This window comes from Podarcis filfolensis (assembly GCF_964270895.1).
Source record: "Podarcis filfolensis genome assembly, chromosome: 9".
Classification (NCBI taxonomy): Eukaryota; Metazoa; Chordata; class Lepidosauria; order Squamata; family Lacertidae; genus Podarcis; species Podarcis filfolensis.
Genome location: NC_139610.1, coordinates 44,411,503 through 44,430,155, shown reverse-complemented (window position 1 = coordinate 44,430,155; position 18,653 = coordinate 44,411,503). Strand labels below are relative to the sequence as shown.

The window sequence follows — 18,653 nt, the reverse complement described above, 5'->3', positions numbered from 1 at the left end:
TGACATGCAGTGCAAATCTGCATTCAACCCGTATAGTGACTACTTGAATATTGTGTTTGTGGTGTCTTTCTGTGTGGAAAATTTTACTAGCTTTTCCTAATTGAGATCAAGCTGTTTGCAATGGAGATCTCTCTAACTTTGTTCAAACTTTGTCTCAACATTTTACATATTGCTTGCCAAAGCACAAAAAAACCTGCCGCTGCACCCGAGATCAAAGAATCACACATGACAACATTCAGTTGTTTCATGGGGGTCTCTTCAGGGGTGGGGAGGCCCTATGACATAAATCAAGTGGTGCCTCCTTGCCTAGATTGCCACCTTAAGGCACTGGAGCCAACTCTAGGGGGCATGGCACCCACAATAATATATTTGTTGGGCTGGGCCCCAAAGTTGCAGTCCTTCATTGCAAGCACCCACAATCTCTGGGATGAGATGGCACCTATGCCTTGAGGTGCTATGGCACTACCTGGACATGTAGACAGAAGCACCTCCTCCTGGATTCCTTTAACAGGATACTGTGTTTTCTCAGAGGGGCAGGCAAAGGCTTACAACCACCCTTCCAACCATAACTAGGGCTTTACCCAATCCGTGTCTAACCTTAACAAAATGGTCCTTAACATCTTGACTATAAACAATTTTAACTACCATCTGGAATTTCAAAACGACAAAGAATCAAAAATAGATTTTGTCTATATTTTTCTTTTATCCCAACATTGGCAATGTATTTGCCCCAGAAATCCCTAAAGTGACTTTGCATCTGCACCCACAACTTGTACCAGTACTGTAGCCTTCCTTTCAAAGCCTTCCAAGACATAGTTATCTCTCTCTCCTCTTCCATTCAAATACATCCATGTTTGTGACTGACACACTTCTCATTCCACCAGCTATCCTATCCTGCTGATGTCTTTCTTCTGGGCTCCCCAGGGCCATCTGGTTGATTCCACTGAGAACAAGATGTTGGATTATATAGGACTTTGGTCTGATCCAGCAGGGTTCTCCTAATGCCCATAACAGTCCACAGTATACCAGCTGCCTCAAATGCCTCTGCTCTTTTACCATTGCTGTCTCTTTTGCCTAAGTGTCTTTCTTAAAAGACCTGTGTGATGAAAAGCCACATTTTTAAAGAGAACTTTGGCTCTATGTTTTATTTTAATTCAGCCTAAGTATGTGTAGGTGAAATATACATTTATTCTATTCAATCCTGCCACAGTTACTCTATCTTTCTTATGTTTGACTCCCTTATGTTGAAACAGTATAAACTCCTTGGGATTGGAGACTTTCTTCTATGTTCCAAGCACATAGTTGTAGTTGTAGTCGTAGTAGCTATTGTTCTTCTTAGACAATATCTAACAAAGCAGTCCTATTAGCTCAAGGCCTTCTGGCTCCACAGCGGAACTTTCCCTTCCAATTCCTATCCCCATGTGTCCCACTATGCACCCTCTAAGTCTTTTCTTGGTCCCCCTGACCCAAACCCTGAAGCGAAGATTTGGGGAGAGTGAATGAAGAAAGGAGAGAGGGGAAGTTCAATTGAGCAAGCAGAGAAATGTGTGACAGCATAACTATTTTGCTGAGTGTTACCCATTATGGTTAAATGCATTATCTGTGTGGAATCATTTTCATGGAGAAAATATTATATTAGCTGTCTAAAAGCAGAGGTAGACCTTATAAAGCAGGCACCTGAGTTATAATTGTGAAATATACCAACACTTAACATAAATCACTTTTGAAACAGAGTCACCCGTTTGTTATGTAAGAATATCCCTTTACATTTCCTACAGTCCTACAAAATCCAGCTCTTTAAACTTTGGTCTTTTATAACACAGATTTGCCATAAAATGAGTAAAGGGTCATTAAAATAAAACATTTATTTTTATACTGAACAATTAGGGAAAGTAATATTACCCTTGGGGAATGTAATATTTACTACTATAGGAAAGCTTTGACAAGTCAGGCAGCACAGCTTTAATGATGGTAAAACATTCTTTCTACAGTGCTTTCTCTTCCCAGTCACTGTTACATGGTTGTGTAAATCATGAAAATGTTTCTCAGCTATCCTTACACCTTTGAGTGTAAACCTGAGTAGTAGATTATTATACAGTGGTGATTCATATCCTCTGAGAGGGGAAATGTGGGTGTTAGTGAAACCTTATTTGGCATCAGTGGGAAAGTTGCTATATTTAAAACACTGATTGCATTTTTAGAAGCTAGGGGAGCAGTGTGTGTGTTGCAGATAAGGTGTGGCTTTCATACGTCTCTTGCCTTTATCTAGAGCTTTAGGGACAAAATAGATGCAACACAGGAAACCTGTAATGAGACCTGTCAATGCTATCTTTAAGCCACCATAGGGGACTCAATTTCCATTGGATACTGGAGCAGCATTGTGGGAGCTTCTTTCTTTCATGATCTAAAACACACACACTCACACACACTGCTCTTATTAGACCAAGCCTAACTGTGCTAGAAAAAACATGCAGCACATAAGTAGCTTTAGATTCAAAAAATCACTGCAAGATCTTCTACAAGTGTCACTACTCCTATCAAAGTAAGAGCCCCTGGTGATAAGGGTCTGAAATTAATCAAATATCAACACAACTGGAAACAATCTCACTGCTTGATTATTTGGGGCAAGATGAAGAGCATAAGAAGAACTCGGCTTGATAAGAAGAAAGTCCCATCTGCCTCCAACAGTTAACGCAGAACATACCAATCAAGACTAGTATGGATTGATAGCTTAGTTTCCATAAATTTGTCTAATATTCCATTAAAGTAATTGAAGTTAGAAGCCATCACTGCATCTGTATAGATGTTGGTTTATTTTATTTATTATTTATTAACTTTCTGTACAATAGCTTCCCCCCTAAAGGTGGATATTTCTACCAAGGCAGAACACGTAATGAAACAGGCTTTGTACATAGATGATTAAAAGAGGAAATATGAGTGAATACAAATACATGTCTATGCAACTGTTTTTAAAGTACAAAGCAAACAGATGGACAGCACAATATTTTTCTTTAGTAGCTGCTATACAACTTACCTTTTTAAAGAAAAAGAAGGAAGCTCTGAAAGAGGTGGTCACTTTATTCATGGCTCTTGCACATTTTTATTTATCATTAGTTTAGCATTTTCATTGACTGCTTTGGAAAAGACAGGTGGAGAAAGAGAAAACAACATGTCCCTAAAATGTTATGAATTAATATGGCAACATAATTATTTGAGATGAAAATGAGTTGAATTTTGAAAGGGGTGGGGGGGAGAAGCCTATGTGGGGAAATGTGAAAATTTGACTTAAAGAGTGAAATGTTTCACTGCAGATGGGGGATGGAAGTGGCAGCATTCATTTGAGGAAAGACTGATAATGTTGGTCCTTACATTCATTCTGTGAATATTTCATCAATCATTCACTAGTCACCCTTCAGTTCCTGAAGCATTTTTAAAATATCCATCTCTCCAATTGTTTGAGGAGCTTCATGTTACCTCCCTTTCCCTCCCACCTCCTTTACCTCAGTCACTTTAATAATTTTTTAGTTTTCAGGGTGGGAAAATTGATGTGCCTGAAATGTTTAATTCTGTCTTGACAACCTTCACCCACATAAAAAGAAAAATGGTCTTACCAGAGATTAAGACAGTAGTCTTACTTTTATGGCACAGTATGATGCCCCCTTACAATATTATGGGAGGTGACATTTACATTTCTTGGTAAGTCTCTCCTACATGATTAGATCTGACCATGAGAAAATAAATGGTAGTTTTGAATGAATGCATTCCACTTGGCTTTATCTGCCTTACCATGTGATGGAGAAGGTAAGTGAGAGCCATGCATCCATAGCTGGTATTAAACATTCTAACTGAAAGACTATTGGAAACATGCATTGCATAAGAACAGTGTGGTGGGGGGCATAAATAGTCAACAGCAATGACTCATCTATCACTACTAAATTCAGTCCTAAACTACATATCTTGCATGGAGCGGCTGTAAAACTGTCATGTAAAACCCTGGAGTTTATTTTTTTTTTTTTTATAATATATTTATTAAAGTTTTCAAATAAAACATATATCAAATAAGCACTTATCGTTGTCCATTTAACATCTTTCAATTGTTACATGGGACTCCCCCACACCTCCCGCATACACTTACATCTTTATTAAATTATTTTCAAGCAAATTATCATTTAACTCATCTTAATTAATAATCTTAATTTGGTTTGACATATAATTCGACTTTAAATCTATTTTAATGGTAGACAATTGTCTGCACTGGCATCCTATTCAGCACTCAGCCAGATTACAATATTTTTGTAAATAAGTCTTAAATTTCCTCCAGTCTTCTTCCATCCTTTCTTCTCCCTGGTCTCGAATTCTGCCGGTCATCTCGGCTAGTTGCATATAGTCCATCAGTTGCATCTGCCATTCTTCCACAGTGGGTAGCTCCTGAGTTTTCCAATTCTTGGCAATTAATATTCTTGCTGCTGTTGTTGCGTACAAAAAGAATGTTCTGTCCTCTTTTAACACACTCTGGCCGACAATACCCAGGAGAAAGGCCTCTGCTTTCTTAGTAAAGGTGTATTTAAACACCTTTTTTAATTCATTATATATTTTCTCCCAAAAGGCCTTCACTCTAGGGCAGGTCCACCAGAGGTGAAAAAATGTTCCTTCATTTTCCTTACACTTCCAACATTTGCTATCAGACGAATGGTATATTTTAGCCAGTTTGACAGGGGTCATGTACCATCTATACATCATTTTCATCACATTTTCCTTCAACGCATTACATGCAGTGAAGTTCAGCCCAGAGGTCCACAACCTTTCCCAATCTTCAAACATAATATTATACCCAATATCCTGCGCCCATTTTATCATTGTTGATTTTACCATTTCGTCATGTGTGTTCCATTTCAGCAGCAAGTTATACATTCTTGAAAGTACCTTAGTCTTAGGTTCTAACAGTTCAGTTTCTAACTTTGACTTTTCCACTTGGAATCCTAACTTTTTGTCGTTTTTAAACACTTCTTTAATCTGAGCATAGTGTAACCAGTCTCGCACTTTGTCTCTCATCTTTTCTAAACTCTGCAATTTCCAGTTGTCACCATCCTTTTCTATTATCTCCCAATATTTTGGCCAATTGGCCTCCATATTGGCTCTTTTCCGAGCCTTAGCCTCCAGGGGTGACAGCCACCTCGGAGTTTTATTCTCCAGTAAGTCTTTATATTTTGTCCAGACATTAAAAACTGATTTTCTGACAATATGGTTCTTGAAGGCCTTGTTTATCTTAGCTTTATCATACCATAAATATGCATGCCATCCAAACGCATTATTAAAACCTTCCAAATCCAAGACATCCGTATCTTCAAGAAGTAACCAATCTTTTAACCAGCAGAAAGCTGCAGCTTCATAATACAACTTTAAGTCTGGCAGGGCAAAGCCCCCTCTTTCTTTCGCATCTGTTAATATTTTAAATTTGATTCTGGGCTTTTTGCCCTGCCAGACAAATTTAGAGATATCTTTCTGCCACTTCCGGAAGCACTCTGTCTTGTCTACAATCTGCAGTGTCTGAAACAAAAATAACATTTTTGGCAATACATTCATCTTGATGGCAGCTATTCGGCCTAGCAATGAAAGTTTTAATCTTGACCAACTATCCAAGTCTCTCTTAATCTCTGACCAACATTTTTCATAATTATCTTTAAATAAACTCAGATTTTTTGCTGTTATGTTTACCCCTAGGTATTTAACTTTTTTAACCACATTTAGTTCTGTCTCTTTCTGAAGCTGTTCCAACTCAATATCTGTCATGTTTTTCCCCAGAACTTTAGTTTTTTGCTTATTTAACTTAAATCCTGCCACTCGACCAAAGTTTTGAATCAGTTGTAGTACTCTTTTCAAACTAGACTCCGGCTCCTGTAATGTCAGAACTAGGTCATCTGCAAAAGCTTTAAGTTTATATTGTTTCGCTCCGACCTGAATCCCTTCCACCAACCGGTCCCCCCTAATCATATTCAGGAGCACTTCCAGAACCGAAATAAACAGTAATGGGGAAATCGGGCAGCCTTGTCGTGTACCTTTTTCAATTTTAAACTCTTCTGTAACCACATTGTTAACTATCAGTTTAGCCTTTTGTTCTGAATATATTGCCTCAATCCCGTTCTCAAACCCCCGTCCCACTCCCATTTCTTTTAAGTTCCCCTTCATAAATTTCCAAGAAATGTTGTCAAAGGCTTTCTCCGCGTCTATAAAAATTAAAGCTGCTTTGGTGTTTATGTTTATTTGTAAAAGTTCCAATATGTCTATAATGTTCCTTGTGTTAGTAAACATATGTCTGCCCGGGAGAAAGCCTGCCTGGTCTTTATGGATTATCTCACTTAAAACTTTCTTAAATCTTCGTGCCAAAACATCTGCAAATATTTTGTAATCCACATTTAAAAGGGAGATGGGACGGTAATTCTTAAGTTGTGTCTTTTCAGTTTCTGACTTTGGAATCAATGTGATAAATGCTTCTTTCCACGATTCAGGCGCCTTCTTCCCCTCCATTATTTCATTACTGACCTCCAACAAAGGTTGTATCAAATAATCCTTCAATGTCTTATAGTAGTTAGAGGTCAGTCCATCTGGCCCTGGTGATTTGCCCTGTTTCAGACTCAGGATGGCCTGTTCAATCTCTTGTTGTGTTATTTTGCCATTTAAAATTGTTCTGTTTTCTTCTGACAGCTTTGCTAATCCATTTCTCTCCAAAAATTGTGTAATCTCTATTTCATCTTGTGGCCCTTGAGTATATAACTTTTTAAAATACCTCTGGAAGCACTTTCTAATCTCTCCCGGGTTCTGAATGTTCCTTCCTTCAACCTCTAAGTTTGTTACTGTATTTAATCTTTGTCTCCTTTTCAACTGCCAAGCTAGCAGTTTCCCACATTTATTTGCCGATTCAAAAGTTTTTTGTTTCATTGTTTTAATCTTCCATTCTATTTCCTGATTTATCAGCTTGGAATATTGCGCCTGATAAAGTTTAATTTCTCTCAGAATCGGTTGGGACTTCGGGTTAGATCTTAACTTCTTCTCCAACTCTTTGATACTTTCCAGAATTTTATCTTTCTTTTCATTTTGCAGTCTTTTCTTTAAGGAATTCTGTTGGATCAAGAACCCTCTCATCACAGCTTTACTTGCATCCCAGATAGTTCTTTTTTCCACCGTAGTGTTCAAATTAATCTCAAAATAGTCCTTTAAGGTTTTTTGGGCCTTCTTTACAATTCTTTGATCTCTAAACAGGCCATCATTCATCTTCCATCTAAAGGAGCCGATTGGGATCAATGTCATATCCATTCTCAAGGCGTTATGGTCGGAGCATGTTTTGGGGCAGATTTCCACCTTCCTCACCTTAGGTGCCAGACTTCTAGTTATCCATATTTGGTCGATTCGTGTCCAAGTCAGTTGAGCTTCAGAAAAGAATGTTCCTTCTCTTCCCAAGGGGTTTCTAACTCTCCAGATGTCAACCCAGTCCATATTGTCAGTCATTTCAAAAAAGGTCTTAGGTAGTCTTCCCTCTTTAGTAATGTTCTGGTTCTGTGACTTATCCATATTTGTTGATACGACCCCATTCATGTCCCCCATCATGATGACGTTGTTGTAATCCAGATAGTCCAGCATGATCTCGTGCAACTTCTTATAAAAATCCGATTTTCCTTCATTTGGAGCATAAATTCCTAATATCAAAATTTTTTCTCCTTGATACTGTATTTCTATTGCGAGGATTCTTCCACTTTCGTCTTTAAAGAGAAATTTTGGTGAAAGGCTCTCTTTTGCATAGATCACTACACCTCTCTTTTTAACTGTATCCGATGATATAAATTCTTGACCAAGCCTTTTATTTATTAACACCTTTCTATGGAGCCTAATCACATGCGTTTCTTGTAAGCATATAATGTCCAATTGTTCCTTTTTTAAAATATGAAAAATTTTAGACCTTTTTTCGGGACTGTTACAGCCATTTATGTTCCAACTCAAAAGCTGCAGAGACATCCTGGATAGATCTGGTTATTCTTTCTGGGGTGGTACCTTGTTCTCCGGTCCTTGAGGATCCGAGGGGGCGGGCTCCCCTGGAGGTTCTGGCGCTGGCAATCCAAGTCCTTTGTGGAGGTCTTCTCCGTGTACTCCCAAAAACTTGTCTCTATCTTCCACTGTTTTGATTTTGATCTTTCTCCCTCTGTAGGTAAAGGATAATCCTTGTGGAAACTCCCACCTGAAGATAATTGCGTTGCTTCTCAACAGTCTTGCCAATTCCGTATAATTAGATCTAAGGTCCAGCAACTGCTTAGGAATGTCCTTGTAGATTTCAATTCTCTTGCCCAAGATGTCTAGTGACTTTTCGTAGTGCAGGCCCAAAATCTTGTCCCTTTCCTCCTTTGATCTCAATGTTATCAAACAATCTCTGGGCTTCTCTGTCCTTCTGACTCTGCCAAGCCTGAAAGCAGATGCAATTTTAAAGTCTTTTTCCTCTAACTCCCAAAACTTGGCAAATTCCTTAGTTAGAAATTCAATAAGATTATCTTCTTCCACCTCTGGTATTGACCGTATCCTCAAGTTGGTCTCCCTGTTTCGCAGTTCTGTCATCAAAAAGTAAATCTGATGTTCTCCAACTTGTTTGCTGAGTGGTCTTACTTCTTTCTCAAGTTCTTCCAATCTTTGACTAGTATCTTCAGCCAGTTTACGATTTTCACCTACAGCCTCCTTTAATTCTCCAATGGATTGGGCATTCTGTGCAACTTGTCCAGTCAGCTTATTCAAACTTTCTGTGTTCTGTTCAATTTTAGCTGTATGCAAATCAGCCTTCTTGTCCAGAGCCTCCAGTTTCTCCAAAATTTTCTCCAAGACAGAGCTACTTGTCCCTGAAGCCATATCTCCCAGGTGCAGCTCCTCTGTCTCACCCTCCCCTGCCTGTATTAGGGAGGCCGCCTCTATGTCTGGAGGCAAAGTGGAAGGCAAGGCCGGCACAGAAGATCTACGCTGTGAGGCTGCAGATAAAGTTAAAGTTGTTTGTTTAGTCCTTCCTCTTCTCCTTGCGCCACTCATTCCAAAGTTATCTGTAATCCAAGGTCAATCCAAGTTGTTCCCATGAGAAAGCAGAGTCCCAGATGCAATAGTCAAACAGAGGCCGGGAAAGGGAAAGTAAAACAAAGTCACTGCTGTAAGCCCAAAATCCTCTAGAGGGAGCTTAATACGTCTTCAGGGAAAAGATCAAATCCAAGTTAAACTTATAAATTTAAATCCATGTCTATCGCCTCCACAGTGTGTTATTTTTAGCAGAGTAAAACTTAAAGCAAAACAGTGTTTCTTACAGTGCCTTGACTGCAACAGTTTCAAAGTATCCAGTTCCAGCTCAGAATGTTTCAAAACCTGAATTCAATATATCCAAAGTTGCAAACTGGTGCTCATTCAGGCAGCTCCAGCACCAGAGATTCTTATTTATTTTATAATCCACTGGTACCACAGAAGAAGAATATCAGTGCATCCCACATATGACCAGCAAAAGTCAATAGCTCAAAGTCTTTCACTCAGAAAACTGCTTTAACAGGGTGCCAGCATTTAGTTAAAGCATAACTTTTTGTCTCCACTCCTCCTGCTCTTTGCTTAAAGTTCAGTATCGCGGGAGATGGGCTTCCTGCTTATTCTCACTCCGTTTTCAGCCAAATTTCAACTTTTTTTTAAAAAGTTTTAAAAGTTCCATAAAGTTCTCAAAAAGTTTCAGAAAGTTGACGAAAGTTTCAGAAAGTTTTCAATGTCCAAATTTACTCACGGGTTGTAGTTTCCAAAGTTCAGAAAAGTTGCAGGAAGAAAGGACAGCGCTGACCGGCAACAGCAATGCGGCTTCACTTCGCTGTTTGCGCAACGACCCACAGCGCCGCTACCCCCTCCGCGATCCGGAGCCCCTTACGGGGTCCCTTCAACGTTTTGGGGGCTGCTTCTGGCGCCCGCCGGGTCCCGAGACCACAGGCTTCTGCCACCTGTGGTTTTCCTGGATGGGTCTCCGCTTCGCCGTAGCGGACGACCCGTTTACAGCGGAGCTCCCTTCTCCTTACTCGGAGAAGGCAGCCATTACCGGTCGCGCCGCCTCCGGAAGTCGTAAAACCCTGGAGTTTAAACTCTGCCTTCAGGACCATGGACAGCAGCACTACCATTGCACTGTTCTAGGCATTAGCCCTATTCAGTTGTTTTGTCATTGTCGTCGTCCCTCTGTCCCCCCATTTCATATGATTAACATTGTGCAAGGAGGAGAATGGATAAGAACTCTGGACCACTGGAAGGAGAGAGGGGGCGGGATATAATGCTTGAATAAATTTGAGGATCTTGAGGATGCTTGCTCACTCATTTGTTTATTTCCAAAGCCTAGCGGGAGGGAACCTCTGGTCTAGGAATTTGAATATGTCTTTGAGATTTCTTTATCCAACCCCAAGGAATATCCCCAGACTTCATCTCTGACTGGCCCTACTCTCTTCCCTCTCCAGATGCTCTTTGCCTGGCTGAAACATGTCCTTGAAATGTGAAAATGCTTCTTGCTTGCCTGGATATATGGTTTGTGTATGAAAACCATGTATCTGACTTTTGTGTGGCTGAAATGTCACCCTCTGTGCAAAGCTAAGAGTCACAACTGTTGCTCTTTTACCTCTGGACCCAGAAGGGTTGCCAATGGAGGAATGTGGTCCTCAGCTGAATAAAGGTTTCTCATTCCTACCATAGACAGTATTGGGGGATCCAGGGAGAAAGGAGGAGAGGGAGAAAGCAAAAGCTGCAGAGGTCCTGGCTGGAGACCTGTGGATACATAATTACAAAAATAAAAACAACAACAAAATTGAATCGGTGGGCTATGGTTTGCTCTGGTGGAGGAATTTTCAGATTGATGAACATTAGGCAATAATTGCAAGAGGAGGGAAAACTTATTTTTGTTGACCAGCCAGCTTCTCTTTCAATGGACAACAGCAGTGTCTTATCTACTCAATAGCAGCTGGAAAGCTCAGCAGGAAGCCATTAGTTCAGTCAGTTACTGAAGAATGATTTGATAATTCCTTTGTGTTGAAGCTTGGTCAGGCTGCTCATTTGATTTTGCATTGCAAATTGAAATCTTAAAAGGAGAGAGAGGAAAAATTGTCATGCAAGCCTATTCCCAATCACTTGAGATGAGTAAGCCTTTTTAAAGGAAGTGGGGCTCCCTTCCCAATTAACACCCATCTGACTGGGCTATAGGTGTGGTTTCTGGAACACCTTTCTGAAATATATAATAAAAGTTGTTGTCAGTTTAAAAGGGGGAGGGGAGAACACCAAAATGTATTTAGGGCTACATTTTATTAGCCAGCTGTGAAATATGTGTAAACTTTAGTGGAACAAACTTTGGGAGCCAGTGTTCACAAAGAAGTCTTAAGGAAGAAACTTTAATGTCTATATGGATTTTTGGTTAGTGAATCATCACAATTGGTCTCAAGCTGCATAGCTCTTTATGTTTGTATAACACAGCAGTTCTTGGTCTTTTAGCAAAACATTTCCAGAGATAGGTGGCATGGAGGCTTGTCACAGAATATACCTTCCCGGATATTATTCACTGTGGAATTTCAATATATATGCATTCCACAATATTCACTGTGGAATGCATATAGCACATGTAAAAAAAGGTAAAGGACCCCTGACAGTTAAGTCCAGCCACAGACGACTCTGGGGTTGCAGGTCTTATCTCGCATTACAGGCTAAGGGAGCTGGCATTTGTCCACAGACAGTTTTCCAGGTCATGTGGCCAGCATGCCTAAGCCGCTTCTGGTGCAACGGAACACCAAAACCAGAGCAGTGCATGAAAACACCGTTTACCTTCCCGCAGGAGCGGTACCTATTTATCTGCTTGCACTTTTTGGCGTGCTTTCAAACTGCTAGGTTGGCAGGAGCTGGGACCGAGCAACAGGAGTTCACTCTGTCGTGGGGATTCGAACTGCTGACCTTCTGATCGGCAGGCCCAAGAGGCTCAGTGGTTTAGACCACAGCGCCACCCGCGTCCCTTATAACACATGTAGTATAGGAAAATATGTTTCACCTTTCGTTAAGTTGTCTAATAGATCCATGTGAAAAGAAAACAATTTTCAACCCCTCCCTCAATTCATTATAAGTGGAGTATCCTGGGGAAATGATTCACTGCAATTAAAACTAGACCTATCCATCAAACTGAAAGATTCCTCATATATCCACCTTTCCCTTGTCAAACTCAGGACTTTTTCACCTCAGGCAGTGGAATCCCAAGGGCTGGCACCCTCACATGTACCTGCCTGCCCCTGCTGCTGCCATCAGGGAAGTGAATTAAAGTGATGGCTTTCGGTGAGATTTTGTGAGATTTTGCTGCTGCCACTCCTTCTCCCTCCTCCTTCGGCAGGAGGTGCACCGCTCACTGCTGCTTTTGCCAAAGAAGTGACGACAAGGGGTCCTAGATCTCATGGATCTCTCATGAGATTTTACTGCAACCTGGAAGCCATAGCTACAGCTTTGTGAGCCTAGTAAGCAAGTGGATGGCAGGGGCGCAACACCTTCCCATTTTGCCTCAGGCAGTGAAGCAGAATGGGCCACCTTTGCAAAGGTGGCATAGATGCCTACCATTTAATCTGATTTGCATGAGTTGATCTTTGATAGGCTGAATTGTGGGTGACACTCCATTCTTTTGACAAGAAGGGATTACAGCAAACACACACACACACACACACACACACACACACCAGGGCAGCAGAATCCTTGCAGTCCAAACTGGTTCACTCTAAAATATAGAAGACAGTATGTAGAATGCATAGTATGTTGCATTGTGGTATTAGGTGCAATTATTATACCAACCAAGTTAAAGCTTGACTACAGTATTTAGAGTGTGATAGGAGACAGAGCTGGGTCCACGATTAGGCTACATATTTGATATATTTCTATCCTTTAAAATCCTTCTGATCTAGAATCTCCCTTTAATACAGAATTTCTTTCTAAGGCTTCTTGTAGGTCAATGCAGCCATTAATAATGCTATGTTATTATATATGATATGATTTACACTCTAGTCTAATGACTTACAAAACATTTTTTTTTTGGCAGTCTGAACAAATTAGCTCTGTTTTCCTGGCACAATTAGTTGTAAGCCCTTCATTCTCATGCTGCTAAAAACTGAAGGACAAATCTGTGATAACAAAATCAAGCAGTTGAGTAGTCAGCTAAGATTTTGTCTTAAGAACAATTTATCACGTAAATGGTGTCTGCTTTGGTGTCTGCTTTGTTTTATGGAAATTTGAAAACAGCTTTCCGCATGATTGAAGCTTTTGTCAGTGAGACCCTCTTCAGGATGTGACAAATGTCTCTTATCTCTAGAAGATGCTGAAAAGACGCAAGTGATAAAACTTGCTATTTTAGATCAAGAATCCACAAGGGAAGCACAGGGGAGGGTTAGCACTCAAGACTCAAAATAACTTTCCAGCCTTACAGCTTCAGGAGTAGGAAACAATTAGTTAAATGAGTCAATCCAGCTTTATTTTGAATGTCTGGATTATATATATGTGTGTGTGTGTGTATTCTAGATATTCAAAATATATATGTGACTGGTTGTTCATAAGCAATGTGCTGTGCAAACAACTTCACATTTTACCATTTCTGCACGTGCAAATAACAAGCAAAGATCCTTATTGTACCCATCTAGTCCGGCATTCTGTTTTCACAGTGGCCAGCCAGATGCCCAAAGCACCACCTGATACTCCACCTTGGTCAATGAGCTCTTCTAACAGGGCACTTTGGGTGTTCCCCCCATGCTCATGCACTTTGGCTGGTTTCACCAGGGAAGAAATATTGCTTCATGGAACTCCTTGCCAATGGAAGTCATCTCTGCTTTCTTTCAGGTTGTTTAAAACAACAACAACAACAACAACAACAACAACAACAACAACAACAACAACAACAACAACAACTAAACTGTTCAGTCTCTGAAACTTTATTATTATGCTTTTGATGTTTTTACTGATGCTGTTATTGTAGTATTTGTCAATGCATTAGACACAACCTGGTTATATTTTCTATGAAAGTAATATTGAAATAAATGAAAAATTAAAAAATCAGGACCTGATTGCAACAGCACTCTGTGTACTTGGGGTTTCTAGCAACTGGCATTCAGAGGTGGTTTCTGCTGGGACAGGTTAATCTATACATCCTGTGGGGATTTTTTTAAAAAGGTAATCTATCCTGAACCTGACAGTTGTGTCTGAAAAACAGGGAGGAAGGGAGAAAAACTTTACAAACTAGGGAAGCCCCTTCCATGTTGGCATAAAAATCAACTCCAGAATTAATACTTACTTGCCTTCTTACTCAGACCAAACTCGCTTTCCTTTCCTGGAGGGTATACCTGGGAACCAGCAGATAATACAGTGGTACCTCAGGTTAAGTACTTAATTCGTTCCAGAGGTCCATTCTTAACCTGAAACTGTTCTTAACCTGAAGCACCACTTTAGCTAATGGGGCCTCCTGCTGCCATCGCACCGCCGGAGCACGATTTCTGTTCTCATCCTGAAGCAAAGTTATTAACCCGAGGTATTATTTCTGGGTTAGAAGGGTCTGTAACCTGAAGCGTATGTAACCTGAAGTGTATGTAACCCGAGGTACCACTGTATGTTCAAGCAGCAAAGCATCACCCACTACTCTGCCCAAAACTTTCTCTACTCTCAGCTTTCCCATACCAGACACAAAAGATTCTCCTTATCAGAAATCGAGGCACTATTTTTCACTTTGAGGTCATATTTTCTGTGCAAAAGAAATGCAATTTTAATCAGATTGATTATTTTTTTTTTACTGATTTGTCTAAGTCAGTAATGGTGGTTGGGGGGGGGGAGGCCTAGTGATGTGAGATTTCAGTAAAGGAAAAACTTTGCATGGTTTGCAGCATGGAAGATGAAGTGAATAAATTTGCTTTCCCCTGGACTTTAACTGAAAAGTGATTCCTCCCTTGAGGTTTCCATAAATGAAGTAGAGGTTCAATGAATGATAGTGAGATGAGTTATGATTGGATGAGATTTCAGTGACAGTACTTCTGGCTTGAATTGAAAATAATGGTGAGCAAAGGCTGCTCAGGTAATTTAATGTTGATGCCCCCAGCTTTATTCAGAGCATCCTTCATCAGTCTGATAGCATCTCCAGATAAACCCCCCTTAGTGTAAACCATTATCATAATTTTAGTCTGCACTGTGAATTGACATTGGTAAAGTGAAATACTTTTTGTTAACCAATATGCCTTTAAAAAAATAAATTGTGGGAAAAACTAAGGTCAGGCAAAGTTAAATAAACACTTTAAAATATTTTAGCTCTAAAATATGGCTTAGTCTCTGTAAGGGATATTTAAAATGCATGGTGCCAAATCAGCTGTCTCCACCATGCTCTTATATACTAATGATTTCCTATAATTCAATTTGAAAGAAAATCATAGTTAATTAAACCTGAAAGAAGCAAAATATAATCAGGCATGTAAACAATAGAATCCTTCTGTCTTTATTGTTCCTGCATTTAGCTTTCTTCAAGACATTTCTTCTGAGATGGCAAGCCTGGAAGGGAAAATGAAGATATATAAAGTTTTGTTGCAGCAATGCTGCTTATTTGAAACATTCATCAGTTCATCACACAATCAGGCGAAATCAGGGAAATCACTCAGAGCCAAATATAAGTGATCATTAACTGCTTCTATGCTTTTAAGCTATAAATGAAACAAACTATGAACTGGTGTGTCTACCTTCCAGGGTTTGTAGGTTTTTTAAAAAGCAAACAAACTGCAGGGAAAGGGTTTAAACTTTAGATTTAAACAAAAGGGTGAGTGAGACACAATGGTTTCAACTAGGGATGGGAGCAGGTGTCAATTTCAGTTTCCGATCCCATTTTTGTAATCTTAAATTCAGTACTCCACATTTCTGCATCAATTTGCATTTTTTTTAAAAAAAAAGCCATTGTGAAACTTCATCAGCATTTTAGTTTCAATTTCTCCTAATAAACACATGCTTTCATGCAACTCTCCTTAACATTTTATGTTATTTTCACTAATATATGCCTTTTGATGCACTCTTTACACTGTATATGCATTTTTGTACACATTCAGAAATCTGTGAATTTTGGCTGGGGTTTGCTTCTCATGCTGTTTCAGAAACTGCAGATTAGAAAGAGTCACCTTTAAATGCAAACTGAATCTAACCTGTCCCCAGTTCTTAGCTTTAACCCACCAGTGGTATGCTATAGTCTATACTTGCTATGTCAACTTAAAAACAAGCAAACAATAGGAACACCCTAACGGAGCATGCATGGTGTCCCATATGGGATCGGATTCAAATCTGAGTTCCCTAAAAGATGCAAACTGCTTTGACAGTGCCAGTCAGGAGTTGGGGCATGCTAAGATGTCTGGGTGGAATCCCACAAACAGGTGATTTGTGGGATTCTACCCAGAGATCTTCGCTTGCCGCAACTCCTGACTGGCACTGTCCAAACTGGCAGTCACTGCCCTGAACATTTGCCAATATTTTGCCTCCTACAAAATCCCTCTCTTCCCTTGTATTTATATGTTGCATAGCATTATAATTCTGGGGCCCATCTTCTAACTTACTATCTATTCTTAAGAAGCAGGCAAGGCGGAATATGCCTTGCAAATCAGTTGTCAAGCAATACTGTGCGGAAAGGCAAATCCCCAGTACACACTTAGGTCCTTGACCTGCTTTGACTGACATAGATATGCATGAATGACCCAGTGGCAGGCTCAGCAAAGCAGGCGGCACCAGGGAATTGCCTGTGTCTGGGAGTGTAACTTCCATGAGAAGTATGTATGAATAAATATTTTTAAGTGTATACATGAATGCTGCTTTTATTTTCAGCTGAACTGAGTCCGTATCACAAAAGCCTGCCATGTTGCAGCGCATAGCCTCTGGGTGACATTTTACATAAGGACCAGATACCAATTTCCTTCTTCCTATAATATGGATCTTGAGATAGGAAGAAGCTAAAAGATACAGGTGCTGTTTATTTTCCTTTCTTCTCATTTAGGCACTGCAAGCCAACTCTCTGACTTCAAAGCCAGAAGCAAATGTAAGTACAGTGCAGATCCCGATTTTGAATGTGGCCACAAGTACCTCAAATTTTATTGCTTCACTTCCATCAAATTGTCACAGTTCCTTTTGACATGGTACTGGCTCTTGATGGATATTGATAAAATTCACAAATTATAGGCTCAGCATGTGAACCCTCACTGAATGTAACACTTTTCGTTTTGTTTATAAACTGAGCGCCTTTACCCTTAAATTCTTATTTTATTTGCAATTAATAAATATATGTCTTATGTTGTTGAAATTGTGAGTCTGGGAGGGATTTACCGTAACTGAGAGGAGCCTGCAGTCGGGACTGTCAATGGGAGTTTCTCTTGCTGTCCGAAGTACATGTGGCAGGCAGAGTGCGCAACACACACAAACACACTTTCCATAGAACACAAATCTCAGTTTCATCTTCTTGTTTGAAATGTTGAGGTGCCGGGATTTCCTCTGCTCCCCTCCCCCCCCCCCCACATAACCCTTCTAGCTCCAATTGCAAGGGCCGTAAGAAATGGTGTCAGAGGTTTTTGCCCAGTTCTGGCCCTCTTGCCATCCAGCAACCCTTTTGCAAGTTTGATTACAAGACTACAATGCCCTCCCACCAGATGTCAAAGTGAAAAATAACTACCAAACGTTTAGAAGACATCTAAAGGCAGCCCTGTTTAGGGAAGCTTTTAATGTTTAATAGGTTATTGTATTTTAGTGTTTTGTTGGAAGCGGCCCAGAGTGGCTGGGGGGACCCAGCCAGATGGGCGGGGTATAAATAATAAATTATTGTTGTGGTTGTTGTGGTTGTTGTTGGGAAACAAAGTCCAAATACAGTTTCAGTGGATGGGGGTTTGCAGATTGACAGATTAATCTATTTAACTAAAGCGTGTTCATATGTCTGGTCCATCCCATTTCACAACAATCTGTTTTTTTAAAAAAATAAAAAGTTCATATGGAACATTTGTATTTAAGGATGTTTATTATCTCCAGTGTATACATTTCTAAATGTGCGTCATTTTCAACACAATAAAAATCAAGTTCCTTTCCTCACAACTGCCAGTATTTCATACAAGAGCATGTGGTATTGGAGGAGCAGAAACTAGATGGCAGCAAAGAGAGTCAGTGAATTCTAAACATCTGGTCACTATTTGGCTTGCACCCTCAAACAAGAGTTGCATATATACTGCATCAAGCTGTGAATCATGAGCCATGCTGATTAATACTTTTCAAATGTCTAACCAATTAATTTGTGAGATTTTTAAACAACATACAAGGTCAATGAACTCTTAAAAGAAAACAAACCTGAGGGCTAAGTAGGGTATGATTCTATTTTATTTTTTAACAACGGCACTCAGAATAGCCTGAATACATACCAAATATCCTTCACTGTAAAAAGAGATCTTTCGTTGCTCATTATTAGGAAATTGCCATTAGGACAAATATGAGTTTCATGCTATTGTTAGACTGGCTCTAAACAAGAATGTTTAAATGAATAAAAACAAGTCAAGCCAATTAAAAAGGTTAAATAAGGCAGATGATCAGATTGAGTCTTATTTAAAAAAACACACGAGTAGGACAATTAT

General features: G+C 39.8%; 1 long non-coding RNA gene across 1 annotated transcript in view; it reads left to right on the top strand.

The window, feature by feature from the left end:
• Positions 1–18,653, top strand: part of LOC310742587 — a 93,993-nt gene that overhangs the window by 32,582 nt on the left and 42,758 nt on the right. The window contains exon 2 of the long non-coding RNA XR_014538586.1: positions 17,042–17,083. This is a non-coding gene — a long non-coding RNA (uncharacterized lncRNA). The remainder of the gene's footprint in view (positions 1–17,041; positions 17,084–18,653) is intronic.